General features: G+C 39.6%; 1 protein-coding gene across 10 annotated transcripts in view; it reads left to right on the top strand.

Annotated features, from left to right (window-relative positions):
• CNTN5 (contactin 5) overlaps nucleotides 1-24,151 on the top strand; it is a 653,229-nt gene that overhangs the window by 124,464 nt on the left and 504,614 nt on the right. The window contains exon 1 of one of the 10 annotated variants that reach the window (XM_039914899.1): nucleotides 23,729-23,750. The exons of the other annotated variants lie outside the window; for them this stretch is intronic. The gene's annotated coding sequence lies outside the window, so the exon portion shown is untranslated. Of the gene's footprint in view, nucleotides 1-23,728; nucleotides 23,751-24,151 lie in introns of those variants that run through there. 10 annotated transcript variants of the gene reach the window in all.

The raw sequence follows: 24,151 nt of genomic DNA, 5'->3' as shown, positions 1-24,151 counted from the left end.
TAAATGCTGAGTTGATGTGGCTTCAGTTCAAATATTAGTGATTTATGGTATCAGAAGTTGACCATATGGTTATGTAAATATTAGATTTTGTGGGAAGGGGAAATGAAAGACAGAATACAGCGAGCATAGCTAAATGTCTAGGTTTATAAATGTTGCTTTGGTTTGAACAACTGTGACTCTGTTAATAATGACTTTATCAAAGCACAGAATAATGTTAATTAAATCTCTGCTTAATTTCACAATTGTGCTTAATTAGTTCAGTCATTTCTGGAAATTTGACTGGCTGTAAAAAGAATAATCTATTGACAAGGGTGTTTGTCTTCAGATTGCTAGTTTACAGTTAGGTTCCTAGTTGAACTTTGAATGTGCTGCAAAGTGAAACGTATCTAATTCATGATTTGTGTAAACAGGCCTTGTAGTCAGAGAGGTTAGAATCTCTATTGGATCAAATGATTCACTTTCTGCCCTGGATCAGAGGATAATTGGTTTAGTGGGAAGAGCCCGGGTTTGGGAGTCAGAGGTCGTGGTTGTAATCCCAGCTCTGCCACTAATCAACTGTGTAACTTTGGGCAAGTCAGTTAGCTTCTCTATGCCTCAGTGACCTCATCTGTAAAATGGGGATTAAGACTGTGAGCCCCTCGTGGGACAACCTGATGACCTTGTATCTACTCCAGTGCTTAGAACAGTGCTTGGCACATAGTAAGCACTTAACAAATACATCATCATCCTTATTACTATTATTAGTGTGAGGTGAATCTAATGAAAGTTAGATGATGAAGCTGTTTCAATTAAAAAGCAGAATTTACATTTACAGAAACGTCTGCTGTGCTGTTGACAATCTATTTTTGACTACAGATTAATCTTCAGCAGTCTTCAGCTGTGAATATGGCCTTGTGCCTACTTAGAGGAAAGCTAAATTAATACCCAGGGGAGTAGACCTCAAAAGAGGGTGATAAATACTATTATAGACATTACCACTGTTGCTTTTACAAACAGGTTGTCAGTTGAAGTTCACCTATGGAGTTCAACAAGCAAGAGCTCGTTTAATTTCAATTGAGTGTTGATGGTTTTCTTAAGCATGCTCATCCCTTGCCCTTTGCCTTGACCAAAATCATTTAAGTGTCCCAGAAGAGCTCAGAAGATGTTACTGTGGGGGGAAATAGGATTTGGGCTGCAAACGAAAGCCAAACTTTGCAACCAGGGCAGAGCTGCCACGATTAAGTTTACCAAGAAAACAGGAAAAGGCAGTCCTTACCTTAAAGGATTTATAGCTAAAATGTGGAAAGGTATGTTGAAAATAATGGGGCTTTCCAAGATGGAAAAGGATTAGTATTGGGTATCTGCTCCTAGATGGTCTTCGCTGATCAGTTATAAGACCTGAAAATGCTCCTAATGTTAAAGCCTGAATATTGCAGTTCTGGGAAAGAAGACCTTTTTTTATTTGGCCTGTTATGGGATTGGCTGTCACTCCTTCACACTCCCATCTATTAATATTGTTCTGTCTCCCTCTTTGTTATCAGTGTTCATTGGCTTTTGTAATTCACATTCATTACCTACCATGTCAATGTTAGCAGTGGCAATGTAACCACATCCCACTTTCCTTCTTCTTCCCCTTCCCTACCTCCTCTAATTAATTAATGTTGGTATTTGTTAAGCGCTTACTATGTGCAGAGCACTGTTCTAAGTGTTGGGGTAGATGCAGGGGAATCAGGTTGTCCCATGTGAGGCTCACAGTTAATCCTCATTTTACAGATGAGGTAACTGAGGCACAGAGAAGTTAAGTCACTTGCCCACAGTCACACAGCTGACAAGTTGCAGAGCCGGGATTCGAACCCATGACCTCTGACTCCCAAGCCCGGGCTCTTTCCACTGAGTCATGTTGCTTTTCCTCTACTATGTCAGGGCCCTATCTAATGGTGTGAGGATGAAGAAGGGAGATCAGTAGTGGAAAGTTGGGGAAGCACTCAGGGATCTAGCAAGGTAACTTCATTCAGTTCATTCAATTGTATTTATCAAATGCTTACTGTATGTAAAGTACTGTAGTAAGCGCTTGGGGGCGTACAATATCAACAGACACATTCCCTGCCCGCAACGAGCTTACATCTGGAGCTGGAGACAGAGATTAATAGAAATAAATTACAGTTATGTACATTAGTGCTGTGGGGAAGAATAAAGGGAGTGAGTCAGCGCAACGCAGAAGGGAGTGGGAGAATAGGAAAGCAGGGCTTAGTCAGGGAAGGCCCCTTGGAGGAGATAGGCCTTTGATAAGGCTCTGTTGCAAGGGAGAGTAATTATCAGATATGAAGAGGGGGGACATTCCAGGCAAGAGTCAGGTATTTGAAGTAACTTGGGGCTCGAGGACCCATGAAGATTGAGGGGGAAGAGGAGGAGAACTAGATTTCTAGACACCAGGATTCCAGAAGTCTGGAGACAAAAGGGCTGTTGAAATGTCATAGAAATGAAGTCCCAGGGCTCTGCAAGACATTTTGCTCACACATATATAAACTCCTGATAAATTCAGTGGTATTTATTAAGCTCTTACTTTGTGCAAAGCACTGTTCTAAACACTTGGGAAAGTATATTTCAATAAAATTGGTAGACATGATCCCGCCCTCAAGGAGATTTTCAGTCATCAGAAGAAGTATTTTTTTGGTGTGTGTGTTGTGTACAGATGTGCCCCCTCTCTCACCAGTCTCCATTGCTGGTCCTGGGACACTTGGTAATGGTGTTTTTGGCAGCATTGGCAGATGGCTTAGAGCCGCTTTAGAGCCAATCACATTCTTATCAGCCAATCGGACTATTGGAGCTAGCAGTCCAGCTGATTTGGAGAATTTTAACTCTATATATAGCTAAAGGAATTTGTGGGGAGATGCAGTGCATGCTGTTCGAGTCTCACTTCAGGAATGATGAATGAACCTCATTCCTGTGCTTCCAGGACAGAGATCCTACACAGAGAAATCAATAACAGTGCTAGTGATTATCGTGCTAGTGATTGTAATGCTACTATTAAAAACACCGTGGCCTAGTGGATAGAGCATGAGCCTGGGAGTCAGAAGGACCTGCCTTCTAATCCCATATCCACCACTTGTCTGCTGTGTTTTCTTGGGCAAATCACTTATCTTCTCGATGCCTCAGTTCCCTCATCTGTTAAAAGGGTAGTGAAACTGTGAGCCTTGATGTGGGACCTGGACTGTGTCCAACCTGATTAGCTTGTGTCTACCCCAGTGCTTAGTACAGTGCCCAGCACATAGTAAGCACTCAACAAATACCATAAAAAATATAGTGGTTGGAACCACCAACATTAGGCAGATTGAAGCTCTGGGGTCACAGGCTGATAGTTGCTTTGTTACAGTAAAGAAATTGTGGAATGTCTCTGTTATAATCCTGTAAAGTAATGTAAACAATGTAAACTGGGACTTCTTTTTGTTCAACCAAGAGTGGCAGAAAACTAATTCAGCAATTCTTAAGGAGCCTAGGTTTCTGATTTCATCATTCCAGTTTTCTCGGAAGCTGCTTAACTGGGGAGATAAAGATATTAAAGGTTGCAGATTGTTTTTGCCTATGAAACTCCAGGTCTAAAGCTAATGCCTAAACCTACGGCCCTTAAATGAACTGCCTGCAGGCAAAGGTAGAAATCAAGTTCTTCCACAAACAAATAAATGGGACACAAGAGACTTTTTTTTAAGTCACCAGGGATTTACCGTCACCAAAGCTTTTAATGAGAAGGACTGTTGAATGTGAAAAAACAGATTATAAATTGTACTGTATTTGTATTGTATTCTCCCAGGCATTTTGTACAGTGTTCTGCACACAGTAAGCACTAAATAAATAACACTGATTTCTGTAGTATTCCTGTTTATAAAGCAATTTGCAATCATGTTGTACAATGAAATAGGATTTTTTAAAATTATTATTATTCTGTTGGCTGAGGAATCTTAAGTAAATGTAAGCTCCTTGTGGGTGAGAAGCATGTCTGTTAACTCTATTTTATCGTACTTTCCCAAGCGCTTACTCCAATACTCTGCACATGGTAAGAGCTCAATCAATATCATTGATTGAAGAGGCGTACAGGCATGCCCAGGTGCAGTGAAGCCATGAAATACTAGTCCTTGTTGCTGTCATTTAATCTGCTAGAGAAAAGGAACCCTTTTTGTCCTGAGAGTACAGAGAGGGCAGATTGGGCCTGTGTGCTGTTTTTCCTCCTGTCTTCTGAATCAGGTTTTGCACCTCATGGGTGACATAAATGTCATGTGCATTTGGGAGAAACACATCTTAGCCTTCCCTGAAAGAAAAAGAAATTACAGTTATGGCTTTTTGTTGTTTTGGGGTTTTTTCCTATTAACGTTAATGTCTACAGCCTTGATGTTATACAGTCTCTCTGAAGATTACTTAAGCTCTGAGCATCTTTTATAAATTTAAAAATTAAATAAAAGTGAGTGCATATAATGTTGCCTATACTTTATGGAAGATTTTTATAATTTTATTAAGGGTTAAAGTATTCATGTAGTGCAGTAGTTTACTATAAACAAAATTTAAGGTTGTCAGAAGTATTTCTATATATAGCATCTTTTATCTCAAACTGTATTTAATCATATGATCACTTCGTTACTATTTTATTTAACCAGATCTCTAATATCCAAACTGTACTCCCAGATACAAACAATGGTCTTTGTTAAGTGCTTACTATGTACCAGACACTGTACTAAGTGCTGTGGTAGATTTATTCAGTTAATCATTTTTACTAGTGCTTACTTTGTGCAGAGGACTGTACTAAGCACTTGGAAGAGTACAGTACAACAATAAACAGTCACATTCTCTGCCCACATTGAGTTTACAGTCTAGAGGAGATTCAAGATAGATTGGATTGGGCACAGAGTCTGTCCCACATGGGCTCACATTCTTAATCCCCATTTTACAGATGAGGTAACTGAGGCAGAGAGTAGTTAAACGACTTGCTCAAGGTCACACAGCAGACAAGTGGCCGAGCTGGGAGTAGAGTTAAGGGCTTCAGACTCCCGGGCCTGTGCTTTTTCCACAAGGCCATGCTGTTTCTCACTGAAAAAAAGAGGTTAGGCATATTAAAGGTTATCAAAGATATATAATATATTTTCATTTTACCTACCAGCACTGAATTAGAACATTTGGTGACTATAAAACAAAGACTCATTTCTCCTTATGTTTTTCCAATCTGATTTTGTTACTCATCCACACAAATTTAAAATAATAATAATAATAATGTTGGTATATATTAAGCACTTACTATGTGCCAAGCACTGTTCTTAGCGCTGGGGTAGACACAAGGGAATCAGGTTGTCCCACGTGGGGCTCACAGTCTTAATCTCCATTTTACAGATGAGGTAACTGAGGCACAGAGAAGTTAAGTGACTTCCCCACAGTCACACAGCTGACAAGTGGTGGAGCTGGAATTCGAACTCATGACCTCTGACTCCAAAGCCCGTGCTCTTTCCACTGAGCCACGCTGCTTCTCTAATACTGAAGGTTGTGTTCAGCAGCAATGTAATATAACAGTTACTACTTTCCCCCCACCCCCTATGTTTGCTCTCCATTCATTTGTTTAGTCATAGGATCAATTACTACACACTGTGGAAGAACCTCTCTATATACCTTTGATCTAGACACATCCACATTAGCTTAAAGTGTGTAGTGATTGATACTAAGCATAGTAGTAGAAATAGTATTTATCAAGCTCTTACTATGTACAGAACACCGTACCAAATCCTGGGAAAGAGTATACAGGTGGGAATTAGACACTTACCCTGCCCCTTGAGGAGGTCATATATTTGAATATATGACTATATATTCCTCAAATATATGAATAGATTTTGATTGAAATTGGAAATAACCTTCCCCATTTGGTTTCATGCAAATGCAGTTATTAGAAGTCTAAACTTATTCAGCCAAGAGTATACAATCTGATTATTGTCATAAATTTGGCTTAGGATATATGCATTCATATCGTACATCAAAGTTTAATTAGATTCTTTATCCCCCAAGTACATATTACTTTACATATAATTCAATTATCATAAAAGGCATAGTATAATTTTAAGATGATACAATCTCACAGATAAATTCTCACCCATTCACCCAAAACATGTAAGCCTTTAAAGGTAGGCAAATATGTTTTCCTGGGCCTTGAATTCCTCTGTGGAGTCTGACCTGGTTATTCTGAAAAGTAGGGAATACTGAGTGTTTTGATTTTCAGTAGTATGATAATCCTACTTCTCCAGTGTGTAAGCATTCAGCATTTTTATATTGTATGGATCAGTAATCCTTGTTGCTTTTTCTTCTTGGATGGTTTGTACCCTTTAATGCTTGGAAGCCAACAGACAGACTAGATGACTTTCTGAGGGTCCTAAATATTGAGGTGCATCACTCTTTCAGGAAATTAGGGAACTTTGAACTGCATTACTGCTGTATGGAATACCATATTGTAACATCTTGAAAAGTTTATTAATAATAATAATGGTATTTATTATGTATAAGGCAGTATACTAAGTGTTGGGGCAGATAAAAGCTAAACACAGTCCATGCCCCACATGGAGATAACAGTCTTAAGCTCCATTTTACAAAGTGATAACCGAGGCACAGAGAAGTTAAGTGACTTGTCCAAGGTCACACAGCAGATAAGTGGCAAAGTGGGGATTAGAACCCAGGTCATCTGACTCCCAGGCCTGTGCTGTTTCCACTAGGCCACGCTGTGTTGTTGCGGCAGGCATTTACTTTGAGGGCATTCTTGAAGTAGCTGTTTGGATCTCTGGCTTCCAGTTTGTCTATTGTGTAGCATGGTGGGTGCATTTTCTCAGGGCTGAGAGTGCCAAGAATGAAAACCAATCCCCCTGGACCTGGGAAAACAGGTTGGAAGTGATGGGAGCTGGTCAGAACCAACAGAGCTGTCTCATGGCTCCAAGTAGGAAGCCCAATTAATGGAGGAAGTCCCATGACTGCAGGTGACCCATCAAAATATCTGGGGTTGGACCCCAGGGGCAAAGAATGACCACCTCTTCCTCCCCGCTCTGCCCTCAGATCTTAAGGTTGACCTCACTCAGTGATCATTCACTCTCCCTTGAGCTGCCTCAGTTGGTGAAGATGGCTAATCAGCAGAATTAATCAATCACTAGTATTAACTGAGAGCTTACTCTGCAAAGCACTGTACTAAGCACTTGGCAGAGTACAGTACACCGGAATTAACAGAAATGTTCCCTGTCCATAATGAGCTTACAGTCTAGAGGATGCATCTAGGCGGATGCACAGATAAGACTGTGAGCCCCACTTGGGACAACCTGATTACCTTATATCTACCCCAACACTTAGAACAGTGCTTGGCACATAGTAAGCACTTAACAAATACCATCATTATCATTATGATTATTATCCAACTCCTAGAGAACTGTTGTAAAATAGATCAGTTTTTTTGTGACCCCCTGTGCTGGCCATCAGCCATTCCCAAAAACCTCTGGTTACCTCAATGGGAGAAATCTTCTTAGATTCACCTTCTTTTTTTCATGCCTCGAGACGTGAAAGATGACCATGAAAGAAGTTACCTGCTTTAGAATGGCATTAGGTCACTTTTTGCAATGGAATTAACATTCATTTATCCCCATTTCTTTTGTACATGAGTAGAGCTTTACATTTTCTATTAAGGAATCCACAAATGTCGCATCAAGAGGCTACAAGGCTACAAAGCAGAGTGATGTGAAACTGTAATCGTTTTATCTTTTAGGCTTCAGTGTACTTCACACAAAGTCTTGCACTTAGTCCATGTAAGAGGAGTAGGGGCCATATCCACGTTTATATTCCACCTTCCTTGAACACATCTCAGTATTATTCCAGCATTATGCAGATGTTTGGAGCACATTCTTTGGAAGCTGATGAACATTAAAGCCTTTTTGACACTCCCACTACTGAGTAGTGCGGGTATTTATCAAGTGGCAGCATGGGGAAACTTCAAAGTGCTTGTGGGCTCATCTAGAAATAATGAGTCCTTGCCTCAGTAACTCATGAAAAGTAGCATGTGGCTGACATGATGGGAAAGAAATTAACTTTTATAGTATTAGACACTGAAGCTATAATTGTTTCTGATCATGCTTTGCCTTTAAAAAATATATTTCCCTTTTATATCCCTTCCCCTATTTTTAAAGTTGAAAAATGAGATTTTATGGTTTCCTTCCTCTTTCAATCCCAGGAACGTTCAGAATAATTCTAGACCAGAGGAGATGCATCATCCATCTCTACCCACTTCTTTTGGTGAATCCATACTTTTTTCTTCATTTTCAGATCCTGAGTCTCATTGATTTTTGAAGACCCCTGCCAAAATTGCTGGCAAGGGGTGAGTGAAAAGTGATCAACATATTGAGGGAAATGTCAATACTGAGGAGCTCCAATGGGGTTCTCAGCCCGAAAAATGGTTTTGACTGTCTAATCTCTACCATGCCACCTGTCCACACCACAAACTTGAACATGTCTAGAAATTGCCCCTGTCTTTAGATCAGTCCATCAATCGGTGGTATTTATCGAGCATTTACTCTGTAGAGCACTGGACTAAATGATCATGGGATTACAGAAGACATAGTTGACATGATCTCCACTCACAGAAAGTTCACAGTCTAATAGGATCGCAAGCACCAAATGAATTATGGAGAGGAAAATCAATAGAATAATCATATTTATTGAGCGCTTGCTATTTGCAGAGCACTGTACTAAATACTTGGGGGAGTAATAATAATAATGTTGGTATTTGTTAAGCGCTTACTATATGCAGAGCACTGTTCTAAGTGCTGGGGTAGATACAGGGTAATCAGGTTGTCCCACGTGAGGCTCACAGTCTTAATCCCCATTTTACAAATGAGGTAACTGAGGCACAGAGAAGTTAAGTGACTTGCCCACAGTCACACAGCTGCCAAGTGGCAGAGCTGGGATTCAAACCGATGATCTCTGACTCCCAAACCCGGGCTCTTTCCACTGAGCCATGCTGCTTCCAATATAGCTGAGTTGGTAGATACATTCCCTGCCCCCAATGACCGTACAGCATAGAGGAGGAGACAGGCATTCATATAAATACAAAACAGATAATTACATAAGTGCTGTAGGGCTGAGGGTGGAGTGAAGAAAGGGTGTAAATCCAAGTGCAAGGGAACAGAAGGGAGTGGGAGAAGGAAAAAAAAAGGCTTAGTTTATTTAAAGTATTTCTACAAGATCCTTTAATTTTTTTAGGATAATGGTTTTGCTTTGTTTTGTCCACTCCTGACAAAACTATCTACAGGCTTGCTGGCAAGTAGCAAATTTGAAAGATCTTAAAATTGTAGTGCCAGGTGGAACTACAGATGTTAATCCTCATTTGTTACCATCAGATAAGGCTGGTCTTACACTGTCTTAGGCTGATAAATGTCTACTGTTCTTAAACTTAAGTCCAGGGAGGAGATTCTACCTGATACAGAAATGAAACCTGACTTATCAAAGTTATCAACTATAGAGTTTAAATGATATATGCTTAATAGTACTTTAAAGTCTCTTGGAGTGTTTCTGTCCTATGATGCCAATTTTTGTGGGATAAAATGTAGTTACCCCATTCATGAACCAGCTTTAAAATCGAATGTTAAACTTTTGACTCCAAAGGTTTATCCAGTAGCTCATTTTGAATATTTTATTTAAAGCACATTTGGAAATTAGCCAGTATGAAATGTAGTGTCTTTGAATTAGAAAATTCAGTGGGAGTTGTAAGATCAAGTTCAAGGAGAATGAGTGAAACAGGAATAGGAAGAATGAAAGAAAAAATGAATTTGCCTCCTTGAAATGTGAAACTGAAGTCGGTTTGGAGTCCAATGTCTAGAACGCATTGTTTGCTAAACCATTTTCTAGCTTGAATTTAATCACCTGTCCAGTTCAAACCATAGAACTGGACATTGTAACTCTCTCAGGTATGCTGTACCTTTAAAACTGCATGAAGTCATTTCACATTCAGCTTATTTATTACTGATTTGCATCAGTACTGTGGTGAACAGTTCAGTACTTGGAAAATGAATAGCGTGCTTGAATCATTAATTTAGTATTTGAAAGATAAAATTACTGCAACTAGCTTCGGAAATGTCAGGATATAGCATGAGGCCAATAAGAGAGGAATACTTTTTTTTTCCTGCAGTTAAGTAATTGTTCCTCAGAACACATGAGGAGAGTACAAATTTAAACATTTAGAGGCAGTCAGGAAAGCTTGAAGAGCTTCTTTGTAGGGGCACCTTGGAGGAATTCATGTTTCTAAAGTGGGAAGCATTTATCGTTACTCCAAGAACAAGGGGCGGGCATCAATGCCATCGTGTCAGCAGAGCTAAAGCAAATGAACTTGTCTGACACTAATGACCACTGTACCGTGGCTGTCAGAATAACTTCCCCTCAAGGCATTTCTTTCAGAAGGGAAAAAGAAACTAAGCCAAATAAATACCAAAGAGATGTATTTGTGAGAAGTGAAAGGAAAACATTTTAGTTTGAGGTAAAATGCTGCAATAAAATTTTTATCTTTGGAAATACATAAATGGCCCATTGTAAGGCTTACACCACAAGAATTATTTGGTTATTATCTATTTGAAAATGGATACTCTAGACTTTAAGCTCATTGTGGGCAGGGATGTGAGTCTCTTAGAATGTTGTATTCTACTCTCCTAAGTGCTAAATACAGTCCCTACAAATGGTAAGTGCTTAACTAATAGGATCGATTAATAATCTTGTATTATCTAAATGCTTATCCGGTAGTATGTGCTTAACACATTGAATTTTTATTATACTTATTTTGGGGTTCCTGGACTTAATTGGATACTTCACTTTGTTTACAGGCTAAGAGCTTGGGAGGATACAATATGACAGAGTTGGTAGACATGCTCCCCTCCCCACAAGGAGCCTACAGTCTGGAGGGGGAGACAGACATTAATATCAATATGAAACCAAAGGAGCAAACTTTCCTGGTGTCTAAAGAGAAAATAAAAAGATGACAAAAAGGCTTTATGCTGAGTAACAACAACAGTTCTTCACAACTCATACTTTTCTGCCAATTTGGCCAATGTTTCAAAAATCAACACTTTACCACATCCTAATAGATCAAAGTAAGGATTTAGCCTGGACACTACCAAATTCAGCCTCTCAAGGGATTTCCGACCTAGAATTCTTTAAACATTTCCTCTGCCTTTTTGGACACTCACATTTTATACTGTATAAGGTTTATTTATTTTTACTTGAATTATCTTCACATTTCTAGAACTACTTTACTTTCAAATAGACATCAGCTCTTTTGTAAATTTTAGTCCTATAAAAATCATGGGATAGGAACCTCAAAGTGGAACTCAGTGCAATATTATTGACAAAGCAGTGGGTGACGTTGTGATTTCCGCTGTTCAGTCACTTCCTAGAATATCTCATCATCTCATTTATTGACGAGGTAACGGAGGCCCAGAGAATTTCAATGACTTGACCAAGGTCACTCAGTAGACAGGTTATAGAACTAGGATTAGAACCAAGATCCTTCTGCCTCCCAGGCCTGGACTCTATTCATTAGGCCACACTGCTTCTCACCACTAAACCACACAGTTTCCCATTATGAACTTGGTGACTTTCAAGGTTCACTCTGGCCTTGTGAGTCTATAAAAACAGATATCACATCTCCCAAACTCTAAAATTTTTACAGTGCTTCCTCTTAGATATCTGAATTCATCCAAAATTTATAGCAGGCAGCCTTACATTCATTCATCTTGCAACCAGCATAATAACACTAGTAATAATAATAATGATAATAATAATTGTAGTATTTTCTAAGCACTTACTAAGTTCCAAGCACAGTGATAGGTGAAAAACAATCAGATCACACAGTTGAGGAAATTGAAGCATAGAGAAGATAAGCGGCTTGCCCAAGGTCCTACAGCAAGCAAGTGACAGAGCTGGGATTAGAATCCAGGGCCTCTGAAAAAAATCTGTGCTTTTTAGCCTAGCAGTCTAGCAGTCCTAGGTTCTAATCCTGGCCATGCTGGGTGACATTGGGAAGGTCTCTTGGCCTTTTGGGGCCTCAGTTTCCTCATATGTAAATTGGGGATTGAATAGCAGTTCTCTCAAATCCTGTAGCTCTGGGTGGGGACTGGGATTGTGTGAGCTGATTGTTTTTCACCCATCACTATGCTTGGAACTTAGTAAGTGCTTAGAAAATACTACAATTATTATTATCATTGTTATTATTACTATTACTATTATGCTGTTTGCCAGATGAATGTAAGGCCGCCTGATATAAATTTTGCAGATGCCTTTATGTGTCACCCAAGTAATTATTTAGCCAGTTGTTATTTTCATCTATGCTTGCTTACTTTAACTTATTGAACCAATCAGGAAAAACAGTGATGTGTCCAAGCACAAAAAGAACAAATTAATTCCTGATACTACTTAGCAAAGAGAGTCTAATAAAGAAGCAGCATAGTGTAATGCATAGTGCATGGGCCTGGGAGTTAGATGGACCTGGATTCTAATGCTGGCTCTACCACTTGTCTGCTGTGTGTGACCTTACGAAGTCACTTCACTTCTCTGTGCCTCAGTTACCTCATATGTAAAATGGGGATTATGGCTGTGAGCCTCATGTGGGACATGGACTGTGTCTGTGCTGATTAGCTTGTATCTACCCCAGTGCTTAGGACAGTGTCTGGCATGCTGTAAGTGCTTAACAAATACTATATTTAAAAAGATGTATTTGAAATTATGGTTGTGCTTCCACTTTCCTCTAATTTGATCCACTTTTACTCCCTTTTGAAGACCATGCTCTTTTTTCTCCACTTCAGGGTCTAGAATTGCTGTGACCCTGCCAAAACTGGGAGGGAATAACTCCCTCCCATTCGTATATTTGCCTTGCTTAACTTAGAGCCAATCTTGTGCTACTGTGCAACTTCAAGAAATTCAAGCTGTTGCTTCTCTAGGTCCATTTTTTCCCTAGGTTCATTGACTTTTCTGCATTAGAGGAATGAATCACAATACTCATCTCATTATGCTGCAGCGATGATGTACATAACCCAGTGCAGTGATCAAGAATAACTGTTTTCCAAGCAATGTTCCACTCAGTTATGCCTTAGGTGTTAGTAACAGAATGAGGGGGCTTACATGTGAGGCATGTGATGATTTTAATGATCAATTACAAATTAAAAATGGATTAATTTTCCAAGGGGAGAATACAACAGATGAAGTAATTTCTAGGACTAGGGGTAGAATATAATAATGTTGGTATTTGTTAAGCGCTTACTATGTGCAGAGCACTGTTCTAAGCACTGGGGTAGATACAGGGTCATCAGGTTGTCCCACGTGAGGGTCACAGTCTTAATCCCCATTTTACAGATGAGGTAACAGAGGCACAGAGGAGTGAAGTGACTTGCCTACAGTCACACAGCTGCCAAGTGGCAGAGCCGGGATTCGAACCCATGACCTCTGACTCCCAAGCCCGTGCTCTTTCCACTGAGCCTCACTGCTTCTCTAACCAAATGGACTATATGGACCAAATGGACTAATTGGATTTTGGGAAATGGTTCACATAACTAGGCAAAGAGTTATATTATTGCTGCAGAATATAGATGGTCATTTTGGAAAAATTGGGGCCCGATAAACAGGTTTTAAATTTGAAATTTCACTTGTATATCCTAAAAATGTCAGAAAACAGGCTTAAAGCAAAATGCCATGACTCTAATCATGTATCACTGAGGAATATATCTCTGAGGAGGAGGGGAATGGAATGGGAAGGGGACAGAGGAGGAGGTGCGGGATAAAAGGATGGAGGAAAGGAGGAGAAAGGGAAGAGGATAAATAATTACAAAACTTATTTTTTTACTCCATAATAGGGGTCACTCAAACAGTTTTGGGCTTCCTAGCTTTAAATGCAGTCACAAAAGTTGAAACCGCTTGATATCAGTTTACCTTATACCTCCAAGTGTTTAAAAACAAAGCATGGTTAGAGTCTACTGATGACTAATTATGCTATCTTGGCACTGACATAATGCAAACTAAAATGCTTGCAATAGATCTGCAGAAAGGGGGTGGATTTGTGCTGAAACACAGCAGAAGGCAGTGACAAGATCATTACTAATAGCTACTTTAATGGTGGGTGGAACAAAAACCATATAGGCAGCTTGAGATGCTTGATGTTTCTTGAAGCAAAACAGTAGCTCTTTAAATTGACATCCATTAACTCCCTCCAAGGTCTCTACCATTGCTTAATTGATTTTTTTGGGGGGGGTAGTTTTAAGAAAATATTAGTTTATAAAACAAGCAACCTTAGTTTTATGAAATGAAAGTTGAATGAACTGATAGAATACCTTGAAAGGGAAATGTCTTATGGTATTTATTTTATTTTTACTTTGGTTAGTTCTGACAATGCTAAGTAGTAGTAATAGTATTAATAGTGGTAATTAGTGGGCTTCCCTGGAGTGTAATACATTCACTGCACCTAGTGCTTGGGAAGGTACAACAGAAAGAAGAGCCATCATCCCTGTCCACAAGAAGCATACCCTCTATTGGACAGGCAGACAGACATATATTTAAAAATGCTTAGCCATGAAATGCGCCATCTAGAAAGACATGAGCTGTCTTGCATTCTCCGATCATCACCTCGCAGCACAGAGCAAACTGGAGTCTTGTGATTTATATGGAGAATTTAAGTTGTGTAGATAATCAGACTGCGTAATTCATGGAAAAAAAAAGATCAGGCCCTGGATGTAACTTTAATAAATAATTTAAGCATGAGCTAGAGATCTTTATTAGCCATACTAGAGCTGAAAGCTGTTATTGAATTCTGCTACTCATGAAACACACCATCCAGCACTAACAGACTGACAAGCTAAAAATGAATTCTGTGACCTAGGGGAGACCAAAGAGTAATTCTGCATAGGGGTAATACTTGATCTTCTGTAAGAGACAATCAGATCTACCCCATGCAACTGATAGCATTCATTTTATTTAGGAACTTTTGGATTCCTAGCAATTTATTAAATGGAAGATTTCCACAAAAGTAAAACATTGCTCTGTCTTCCAGAAACTTATAGTCTAATGTAGGAGACAAACATTATTGACATTTAGTTGAAATGGCAGAAAGTACAAATATATAATAGGAAGTGATAGGAATATGTTAGAAGAACTATAAAAATGATCAAATAGAAGAGTTTATATGTTTAGAGGAGCTGAGGTAGAGAGGAGCAGCATGACCCAGGGGAAAAGTACACAGACATGAGACCTGGATTCCAATCCTGGCTCTACCACTTGCCTGCTGTTTGCCCTTGCTTCTCTGTGCTTCATTTTCCTCATCTGTAAAATGGGGATTCAATACCTCTTCTCCCTTCTCCAGACTGTGAGCCCCATTTGAGACAAGGACTATCGAACCTGATTATCTTTTATCTACCCGATTGCTTGGCACCTAATAAGCACTCAGTAAATATCACAATTATTATTATATCCATAACTGGTGGAAGAGCATATAAATGCATTAAATGATAACTGTTGAGAGGAAGGGGGATGGAAGTGTTTAAGCCAAAATGAACTGTGCAGCAGCATCTGTGAGAGTGCCCTGGAAGAAATACTCCATTAAAATGCGGTAGCTCTATCATGAATACAGCACTAAAAGAAGAACATTTTAACATGGGATCCCTGAACTTAAAAATAAATGGCAAGGCAAAATCACTAAAATTAGGCCATAGAACACAGCCCACATTGAAGTAATGCTAATTAAAACACAAAAATCACATCTACCAACTGTATTGAACTAAGCAAATCCCATTAACTTGCTAATCGTCTAACTAGTATTGCACTCATAACTCTCCAGCCTCCAACATAATGCTTATGCCTTTCACCTTCCATGGAGCTTCCTTACTCTCAGCTAACTGAATCTCATCCTCTCTACTTTCAAAACGCCTCCCAAAAGGCAGCTCATCCAAGAAGTACACCCCCTAACATCTCCCATCTGTCTGTTTTTCATTTATATAATTTGTTCACTTAGTATCACTTTCATCCATGGTCTTACCTTTTTATCTGTTGTATGCTTGTCCATTTGTGCATGTTTGTCACTCATGATAAATTCAATGTAAGCTTCTTGAGGGCAGGAGCCCCGTAGTTTTTGTCTATTGCATTTTCTATTGTTTGTTAAGGAGCAATGTGGCCTATGGAAAGAGTACAAGCCTGGGAGTCAGAGACCAGGGCTCTAATCCTGCCTGCACCCCTTCCTCCTGTGTCACCTTGGGCAAGTCACTTAACTGTGCCTCAATTTCCTCAAATGTAAAAATGGCGATGTTCACAACCATGATCTTGGGAGCCACTTTGAGAGCCATGCCGGACTACGTTCTTCATGGAAAATCTGAGAATGGGCTTCGATCTCTTATCCATGAAAATCATTTAACTCTAGATTGGGCTCTGACCACAAAGACAGGTTTCCTCTATCCTCCCAGGGCCAGGGGTCAGCTGCTTCTGACTCTCTAATTGTAGTTTCACCCCTGAACTAAGAGTCAATAGGAGTGGCACGAAGCAAATTTTGGCTTTGTGCATCTGATATCATATTCAAAGTTTAAAGGTCACCTCTAAGAACTCAGCTAGAAAGAGCTGAAGTGAATGCAATTTTCGGGCTAATAGTTTAGCTCCATACACCCCAATCTCAAGACAGGTGGCACTTCATGGTTAAAAGGATGCTCACTCTATTCTATTAACTCTTCACTGGTTGAGTAACAAGCCCCCAGAGTGTAACTAGTTGCTTTTGGGCTTAGGGCTCACCTCCTGTGGTTTTTAATTTTTGTGGAAATCTTGCTTACCTAATTGAATAGGATGTACTGACATGAACTTAGCATGAGGCTCTCTACCTTGGTGGATTAAGTTAGGTGCAGTGATGTCTCCCATGTTCCAATAGCCAATTATCTTCCTTGCACACAGCCCCACTGAGAACCTATTGCACTTAGCCCCGATCATTTTGGAGGCAGTTACATCATATGATGTTTGCTTGGATGATAAGGTTATTATTTGATCATTATAAATTCATTAGATGTTGATTAATGCCCTGATACCCTAGGCAATTCCAGGATCTACACAAGGGATATTAAATCATAAGGATACTTTGGTGTAATAAATTCTTAATTCATAGATGAATTTAAAATATTCATTGACAGATAGCCAATTGGTGTATGTGAGTAACACTGAAGCTTAGTAAGTTATATTTTTATAAATTTAAAAATTAAGGTGAGTCAAGGTGGCTATTATTATTTTTCTTTTATTGAAAAGCAGATTTTTCAGATGCAATTCAGATACATTGAGAGAAAGCAGAGTTGTAACATGAATATATGTCACTTTGGGCCAAATTTTGGATCTGGTTCACTGGACAAGATCACAGTTCTTCTAAAGATAGAAAATCTTGGCTGCCAATATTTCTTGCAAATGATGCCCTAACATGGAAATATAAATAGGTGTTAATGTTTGATATTTTTCCAACTCTATAATATATTAGGTTCCAAGCCACAATGAGTTGGATAATTTCATATAACATTTTAGGAAAATGGAGGTTGGCCATTAAAGATGTAGAAAAAAATATGGAGAAGTTCATGAGCCTCCAACATATTTTCAAAGAGTATATAAGGTAACACCAAAAGAAACAGTAATTAATTAAAAGGAGGGAAGGCTAAAGGAGGTTACTTACAGTTAACAGAATCTTTTCTACTCTGGGCTATGGAAGTGAATATATAAAATCCTGAAAGTATCCTCAAAATTAGGTTATGGTACACCCTAAGCCATCATTAGTAAATATGTACCTTTAAAATGATTTTTCTACCTTGAGTAATAGTTGGGAAACTTACTTGCTGAATTTAATTCCAGCATAGCCCTTTTGGACTTGCAGTCAGTCAGTGGTATTTATTGAATCCTTAATAAGCACTTGGGTATAGTACAGTACAACAAAAATTGCTAGACTCATTCTTTGCCCACATCTTGCAGTCTATAAGGGAAAGACAGACATGAAAATAAACCTTGGATATGTACTTACATACTGTGGGGCTGAGAATGGAATGAATAGCAAGTCCTTAAAAGATTTAGACTTGAACTGTGTAGGGTAGCTATTATGATCTTTCAATCATTTCTTGGAACCATGGACCCACGATAGATTTGGTAGCCATCTTTAACACTGGGACTATAATTCCCAGAAGCATTTTGGGGGAACACAGAAATATTGCAGGGATTTCTCTGAGTATTTTGGATTCCTTTCTGGGCTATTAACCTGGATTTTCTGAGTCTGTTCCAACCAAGTAATCACAGTATTTTGATGGGAAGTTAAGTTTCTCGTGGGCTAGGATCTTGTCCTCTGCTTCTGGAGTATCTCCCAATCACTTCGTGCCGTGTATTGCACTCAGTGGTTAAAAACATTTACCACCATTACAACAAGGGTCAAGTTCTGAATTTCTGCTTAGTGAACAGTTTGGTGGAAATGCATTTTAAGTTTAAGGTCAAAATCATAACGTGTTTCTAGTTGGTTTTTTTTTTATTGTTTTTCCTTTTACTAGTTACTGCTAAATTAAACCCCAAAGCACATGTTGTAAGGTATTCGATTTTCTCACAGTTTTTTCCAGACAGTTTCACCTGCCTTTCTTCCTAGAGAAAATATAACTTCATTTAAAAAGTTTTGGGTTTTTTTTTCACAAACTACAGTCGGGATTTTTTCTGTGATCACTTTTGTGATCAAAATCAACAAGTATTTTAGAAACCTCAATAATGTAATGACTAATTTGTTATTAGAAAAGGTAATTATTTTTGCTTAATGGCTCTGGGTCAATTCTCTGATTTACATGGCTATCTTGTTCTAGGATCAGGGCCATGTTTTGATTGGGAAGAAGGTAACTGCCAAAGTCTAGCACCAAAAGGGGCTCCTCCATGAGAGTTGAGGAGAAATCACCGTGGCGGTTCTAATATCATTTCCTACGCTTTCTGCCTCCCCACAAGCCTAGCTTAGTGGGACGAGCACAGGCTCGGGAGTCAGAAGCCCTAGGTTCTGATCCTGGCTCTGCTCTTGCCTGCTGTGTGTGGCCTTGGTTATATCACTTAACTTCTCTGGACCTCAGTTTTCTCACCTGAACAATCGGGATTCAATGCTGGTTATCCTTCCTATTTAGACTGTGAGCCCATGTGGACAGGAACTATGTCCAATCTGGCTGTGTATCTACCCCAGTGTTTGGCACAGTGCTTGACATATGGTAAATGCTCAAGTAATACCACAGTTTGTTTTAGTAATCCCTCCCCTTGGTAATTCCACTTCAGGTGCTTTTCTGGGCCTAAATTAGCCATAGCAGTGTCAGGGAGGAGATTATTATGTTTAGATCATCAGTAAAATGGGGATTGAGACTGTGAGCCCCATGAGAAGCAGTGTGGCACAGTGGAAAGAGCACGGGCTTTGGAGTCAGGGCTCATGAGTTTGAATCCCAGCTCTGCCACTTGTCAGCTGTGTGACTGTGGGCAAGTCACTTAACTTCTCTGTGCCTCAGTGACCTCATCTGTAAAATGGGGATGAAGACTGTGAGCCCCACGTGGGACAACCTGATTCCCCTGTGTCTACCCCAGCGCTTAGAACAGTGCTCGGCACATAGTAAGCACTTAACAAATACCAACATTATTATTATTATGTAGAACGGGGATTGTGTCCAACCCATTTTGCTTGTATCTACCCCAGTGCTTAGTACAGGGCCTCACACATAGCATGTATTTAACAAATACTATTATTATTATTATGGACCATATGATAGGGTGTTTTTGTGCACAGATTCCAGGAATGTGATGGTGAGGTGTTCGAATGGGATATAATCCTGTACTTCCTCTGCTTCCAGAGCCCGATGATATCCCATTATCCTATCAGGTCATTACTTCAGTAGCTCTAATTTAGGTAGAAAGCCAGAATGTCTGAACCATCTTTACTCACAATTTTGTATCTCCTCATGGAAGATTTACATTATCTTTATGAAGTAATACAGGGCTTAGTGGAGTAATGTTTCCACAAGTTGATTTCTTGATTTCTCCATATGTAAGATGCAGTGACTATGTCTGCCAAAAAGACAGACAAATAGGTAGGTTCAAAAGGGAAGGCAACTTTCACATTTAAGCTATTGCCTTGATACTGGCTCACTGGGATCCCACAGTGACTGATCGATAACAGCTTGGCTTAGTGGAAAGAGCACAGGGTGTCAGGAACCCTGGGATCTAATCCCGCCTCTGGCTCTTGCCCTCTGTGTGACCTTAAGCAAGTCACTTAACTCCTCTGTGCCTCAGTTTCCTCATGTATAAAATAGAGATAAAGTAGCCAGAGAGGGTGAAAAGAGGTACTGCATCCAATCTGATTAACACAATGTTCAGCACTTAAGTGCTTAATAAATAGCATTATTCAAGGCTTGCATGTTAAACTATCAATCCAAATACGTTCACTGTGCAACATTTTATATTTCAATTGCTAAGACAACTGGCACATTTTTAGAGAAAACCAAACCAAAGCGGCTCTGTAACTTTTTTTGTCAATTAAGGTTTTCACTTAGATGTGCATTTTTAGATAATTTACTGCTCTCAGTAGTCTTGCCTATCCTCATCTTAAAATGACACTAAAGCAAGATTACATTCATCTTTGGCGGGGAAGATAAAAATCCCTTTTCTGTTGCTTCAGGGGCTGTACTTAGCGAGTTTAATGATGGTTTGAAAGAAGCCCCAGAAGGGCAGCAGTATTTAATTGCATGGCCAAATGGAGGTGCTAAAGGTAGTATTAAATATTTAAAAGAGAAGCAGTGTGGCTTAGTGGAAAGAGCAGAGGCCTGGGAGTCATAGGTCGTGGGTTCTAATCACTTATCAACTGTGTGACTTTGGGCAAGTCACTTAACTTCTCTGTGCCTCAGTTACCTCATCTATAAAATGGGGCTTAAAACAGTGAGCCCCACATGGGACAACTTGATTACCTTTTATCTACCCCAGTCCTTAGAGCAGTGCTTGGCACTAGTAAGTGCTTCACAAATACCATTATTATCATTACTATTATTATTAAAACACTCTAAAGAGGGAAGCAAGCAAAGATGTAGAAAGTGGAAGGAATGTGTGGAGTCTAATTTGTTTTTAGTCATACATCCTGCCCAGGAGTTAGGAGATGAGTCTCTTTTGGATCATGTGAATCTCTGTGGCTTTGTTTCTGTGTTAAATTCTGTGGAACTGGATTTAAAACACATAAAATGTCACTGTCATACAACAAGTTTCTAATATGGAAGAGTTCAGTGTAGCCATTCAGTAGATGTGTAACATTGCCTTTTTGTGGCTCTAAAAATGAGAGATGAGAAGCATAGCCTTATCTGGAGGAGTCAAACTGTGCTGAGCTAGAGCACGACACAGTATTTATGTAAGTCACTGTTGTAGCAATTTTAGACCCAGCTAGGAAGTAAAAGTATAAATTTCCTGCTATTTCCTTTGTGGTGGAATAAAATAAGTGCAAACAGAGGGATGGGATCAGTGAAAGGCAGTCTTACTTAATAGACCTAGCACTGGACTGGAGACTAAACTCTTATCCTATCTTTTTTATTTTTAATGTGGTATTTGTCAAGCGCTAACTTTGTTCAGGCACTGTACTAAGTACCGGGGTGGTTACAAGCAAATTGGGTTGGACACAGCCCATCTTCCACATAGGACTCTGTGTTAATCCCCATTGTATAGGTGAGGAAACTGAGGCACAGAGAAGTAAAATGAGTTACCCAAGGTCAACCAGCAGACAAGTGGCAGAGCCAAGATTAGAAGTAGGTCCTTGACTCCCAGACCTAGGCTCTCTCCACTAGGCCATGCTACTTTTCAGACTCCACTGTAACACTGGGAAAGTTAGGCTACCTTCTTTTTCTGGCCCTTGATTTCCCCATATGTAAAATAGTTCCATAAAGCAAATGCCACTTTATGGATAGCAGTCCTGCTATTTGGTGATTACCCCAAAGAATGTCCAGCATGAGGCAGGCAGCCATAGCTAAGCGATTCTTGAACTGGAGAGCTTTAGACTGTGAGCTCCTAATGGGTAGAGAGCTACCCTGCCAACTCTGATGTATTGTACTTTCCCAAATGCTTAGAACAGTGCTATGTACACAGTAAGAACTCAATAAATACAATTGGAAAAAAGTATAATAATTATAGTATTAAGTGCTTACTGTGTGCCAAGCATTTTGCTAAACGCTGGGGTTGAGTCAAGGTAATCAGGTTGGACACAGTCCCTATCCAATCCAGCCCTCACAGTTTGAGGTGGAGAGAGAATAGATGTTTTAATCCCCATTTTACAGATGAAGAACTTGGAGCACAGAGAAGTTAAGTGACTTGCCCAAAATCACATAGTAAGCAAGTGGCGTAACTGGAATTAGACCCCAGGTCCTCCGACTCCCAGGCCTATGCTCTTTCCAGTAGGACAAGCTGCTTCTCTTGAAAGAAAGACCTCAGCGTGGGCTTCCTCTTTCTTTATCTCCTCAGAATGGTGTGGATGAACAAAGGAAGCCGATTTATTTGTGCGTTAGCCAGGAGTAGAACATGCTGAGTGTTTTGCCCCAGCCACACACAAAGTCATGTCAACATAGAGGAAGAGAAATGGGAATTAGGGAGAGTAGCAATAAGTGAGGTTTTGTGACCTTGGATTTTGGATTTGTGACCTCTGGAGAGTTGATAGTCACCCAGCTTTCAATTCAGTAGTGCTTATGTACACAATCTGTAAATTATACAGTATAAATTATTTATATTAATGTCTGTCTCCCTCTGTACACTTAAAACTCATTGTGGGCAGGGAATGTGCGTAGCAACTCTTCTGTATATTCACAAGTGCATAGTATGGTGCTGTACACATGGTAAATGCTCAATAAATACCATAGATTGATTGATTGAGCTTGCCGTAACCGGTGGACCTGGCCCAGGAAAACAGTGCCAAAGGCCTCTAGCGGTCTCTTTATCTATCTCATCATCTATCAATTAATGAAATTTACTGAGCACTTACTATGTGCAGAGCACTCTATTAATTGCTTGGGAGAGTACCGAGTAGCAGAGTTGGTAGACATGTACCCTGCCAACGACGAGTATTAGTCCCCATTTTACAGATGGGAAAAATGAGACACAAAGAAGTTAAGTGACTTGCCCAAGATCTCACAGCAGGCAAGTGATGGAGTTTGGGATTAGAAAGATACTTTAGAAAGAAATGGTACCCTGCATCAAACATTTATTGATGGTAAATATTTCTCACCCCATCAGGAAATCATGGTAACAGGCAGGTTTTAGGGAGTCCATACACTACAGTTAAAACAGAATTCTGCTCCAAAGAACTGAAAGAAGAATATATGTACAAAACATAGCTCATGAGGAATTATTTGGATTGTATACTTTATAAGCCTCACAGAATCTTAAAATAAGTAGTAACACTTTTAAGCCACCATTTGTGTGTTCAGCCAAACTCAAGTAAGGCCAACTTGAAAGCCGTCTCTGCTTCCTCCAACAGTGGCAGTTCCCCCTTGCCAAAGGACAAAACTCACAGGTGGGAGTGAAAAGCTGATTATTCATTAGGCTACACCTGGCTTGGTTGCTCTGGATACTCATATTGTTCTCAGCTGGGCCACTCAGCGTCCCTTACTTCTACTTAGCTTTGCCAAAGTGCTTGCCTTTGTCGATCTGGCTGGGAGACGGCACGTTGGTGCTGGGCAGTGAGCAGAAGTAGCCCGTGGAATGGAGGACTGAATGCTGTGAGTAAGAAATGGAATTTCGGGCAGTTAATCACTTGAGCTATGCTTTGGGATTTGCAAACAACATTCTCACCAATGTTTTGAGCATTGAACTTGGTAATATTTTGGCAACAGCTTCCAAGAAATTGTAAAGGTCATTCTTCCTCAAGGGTTTCAGTCAAAATACTTTTAAAGGATTTTCCTCTCAACCTTCCCCTCATAATCATCACCATTTTTGTATATTTACATTTTCCAAATGTGTTTAACAGAGCACTCCCAGGGCTCAGAAGAACCTTGAGTATTCAGTTTAAAACAGCTCAACTCTAAATCTCAAAGGAGTCTCAAGTCTACAATTCACCTTTTTGAAAAGCTAAATTTATAAAACTGTCTTTTGAATATTAAACAAATTACTGGAAATGTTT

Source organism: Ornithorhynchus anatinus, chromosome 20, assembly GCF_004115215.2.
Source record: "Ornithorhynchus anatinus isolate Pmale09 chromosome 20, mOrnAna1.pri.v4, whole genome shotgun sequence".
Lineage (NCBI taxonomy): Eukaryota > Metazoa > Chordata > Mammalia > Monotremata > Ornithorhynchidae > Ornithorhynchus > Ornithorhynchus anatinus.
The sequence above is the reverse complement of the archived record's forward strand: the minus strand, read 5'-3'. Positions and strand labels throughout refer to the sequence as shown.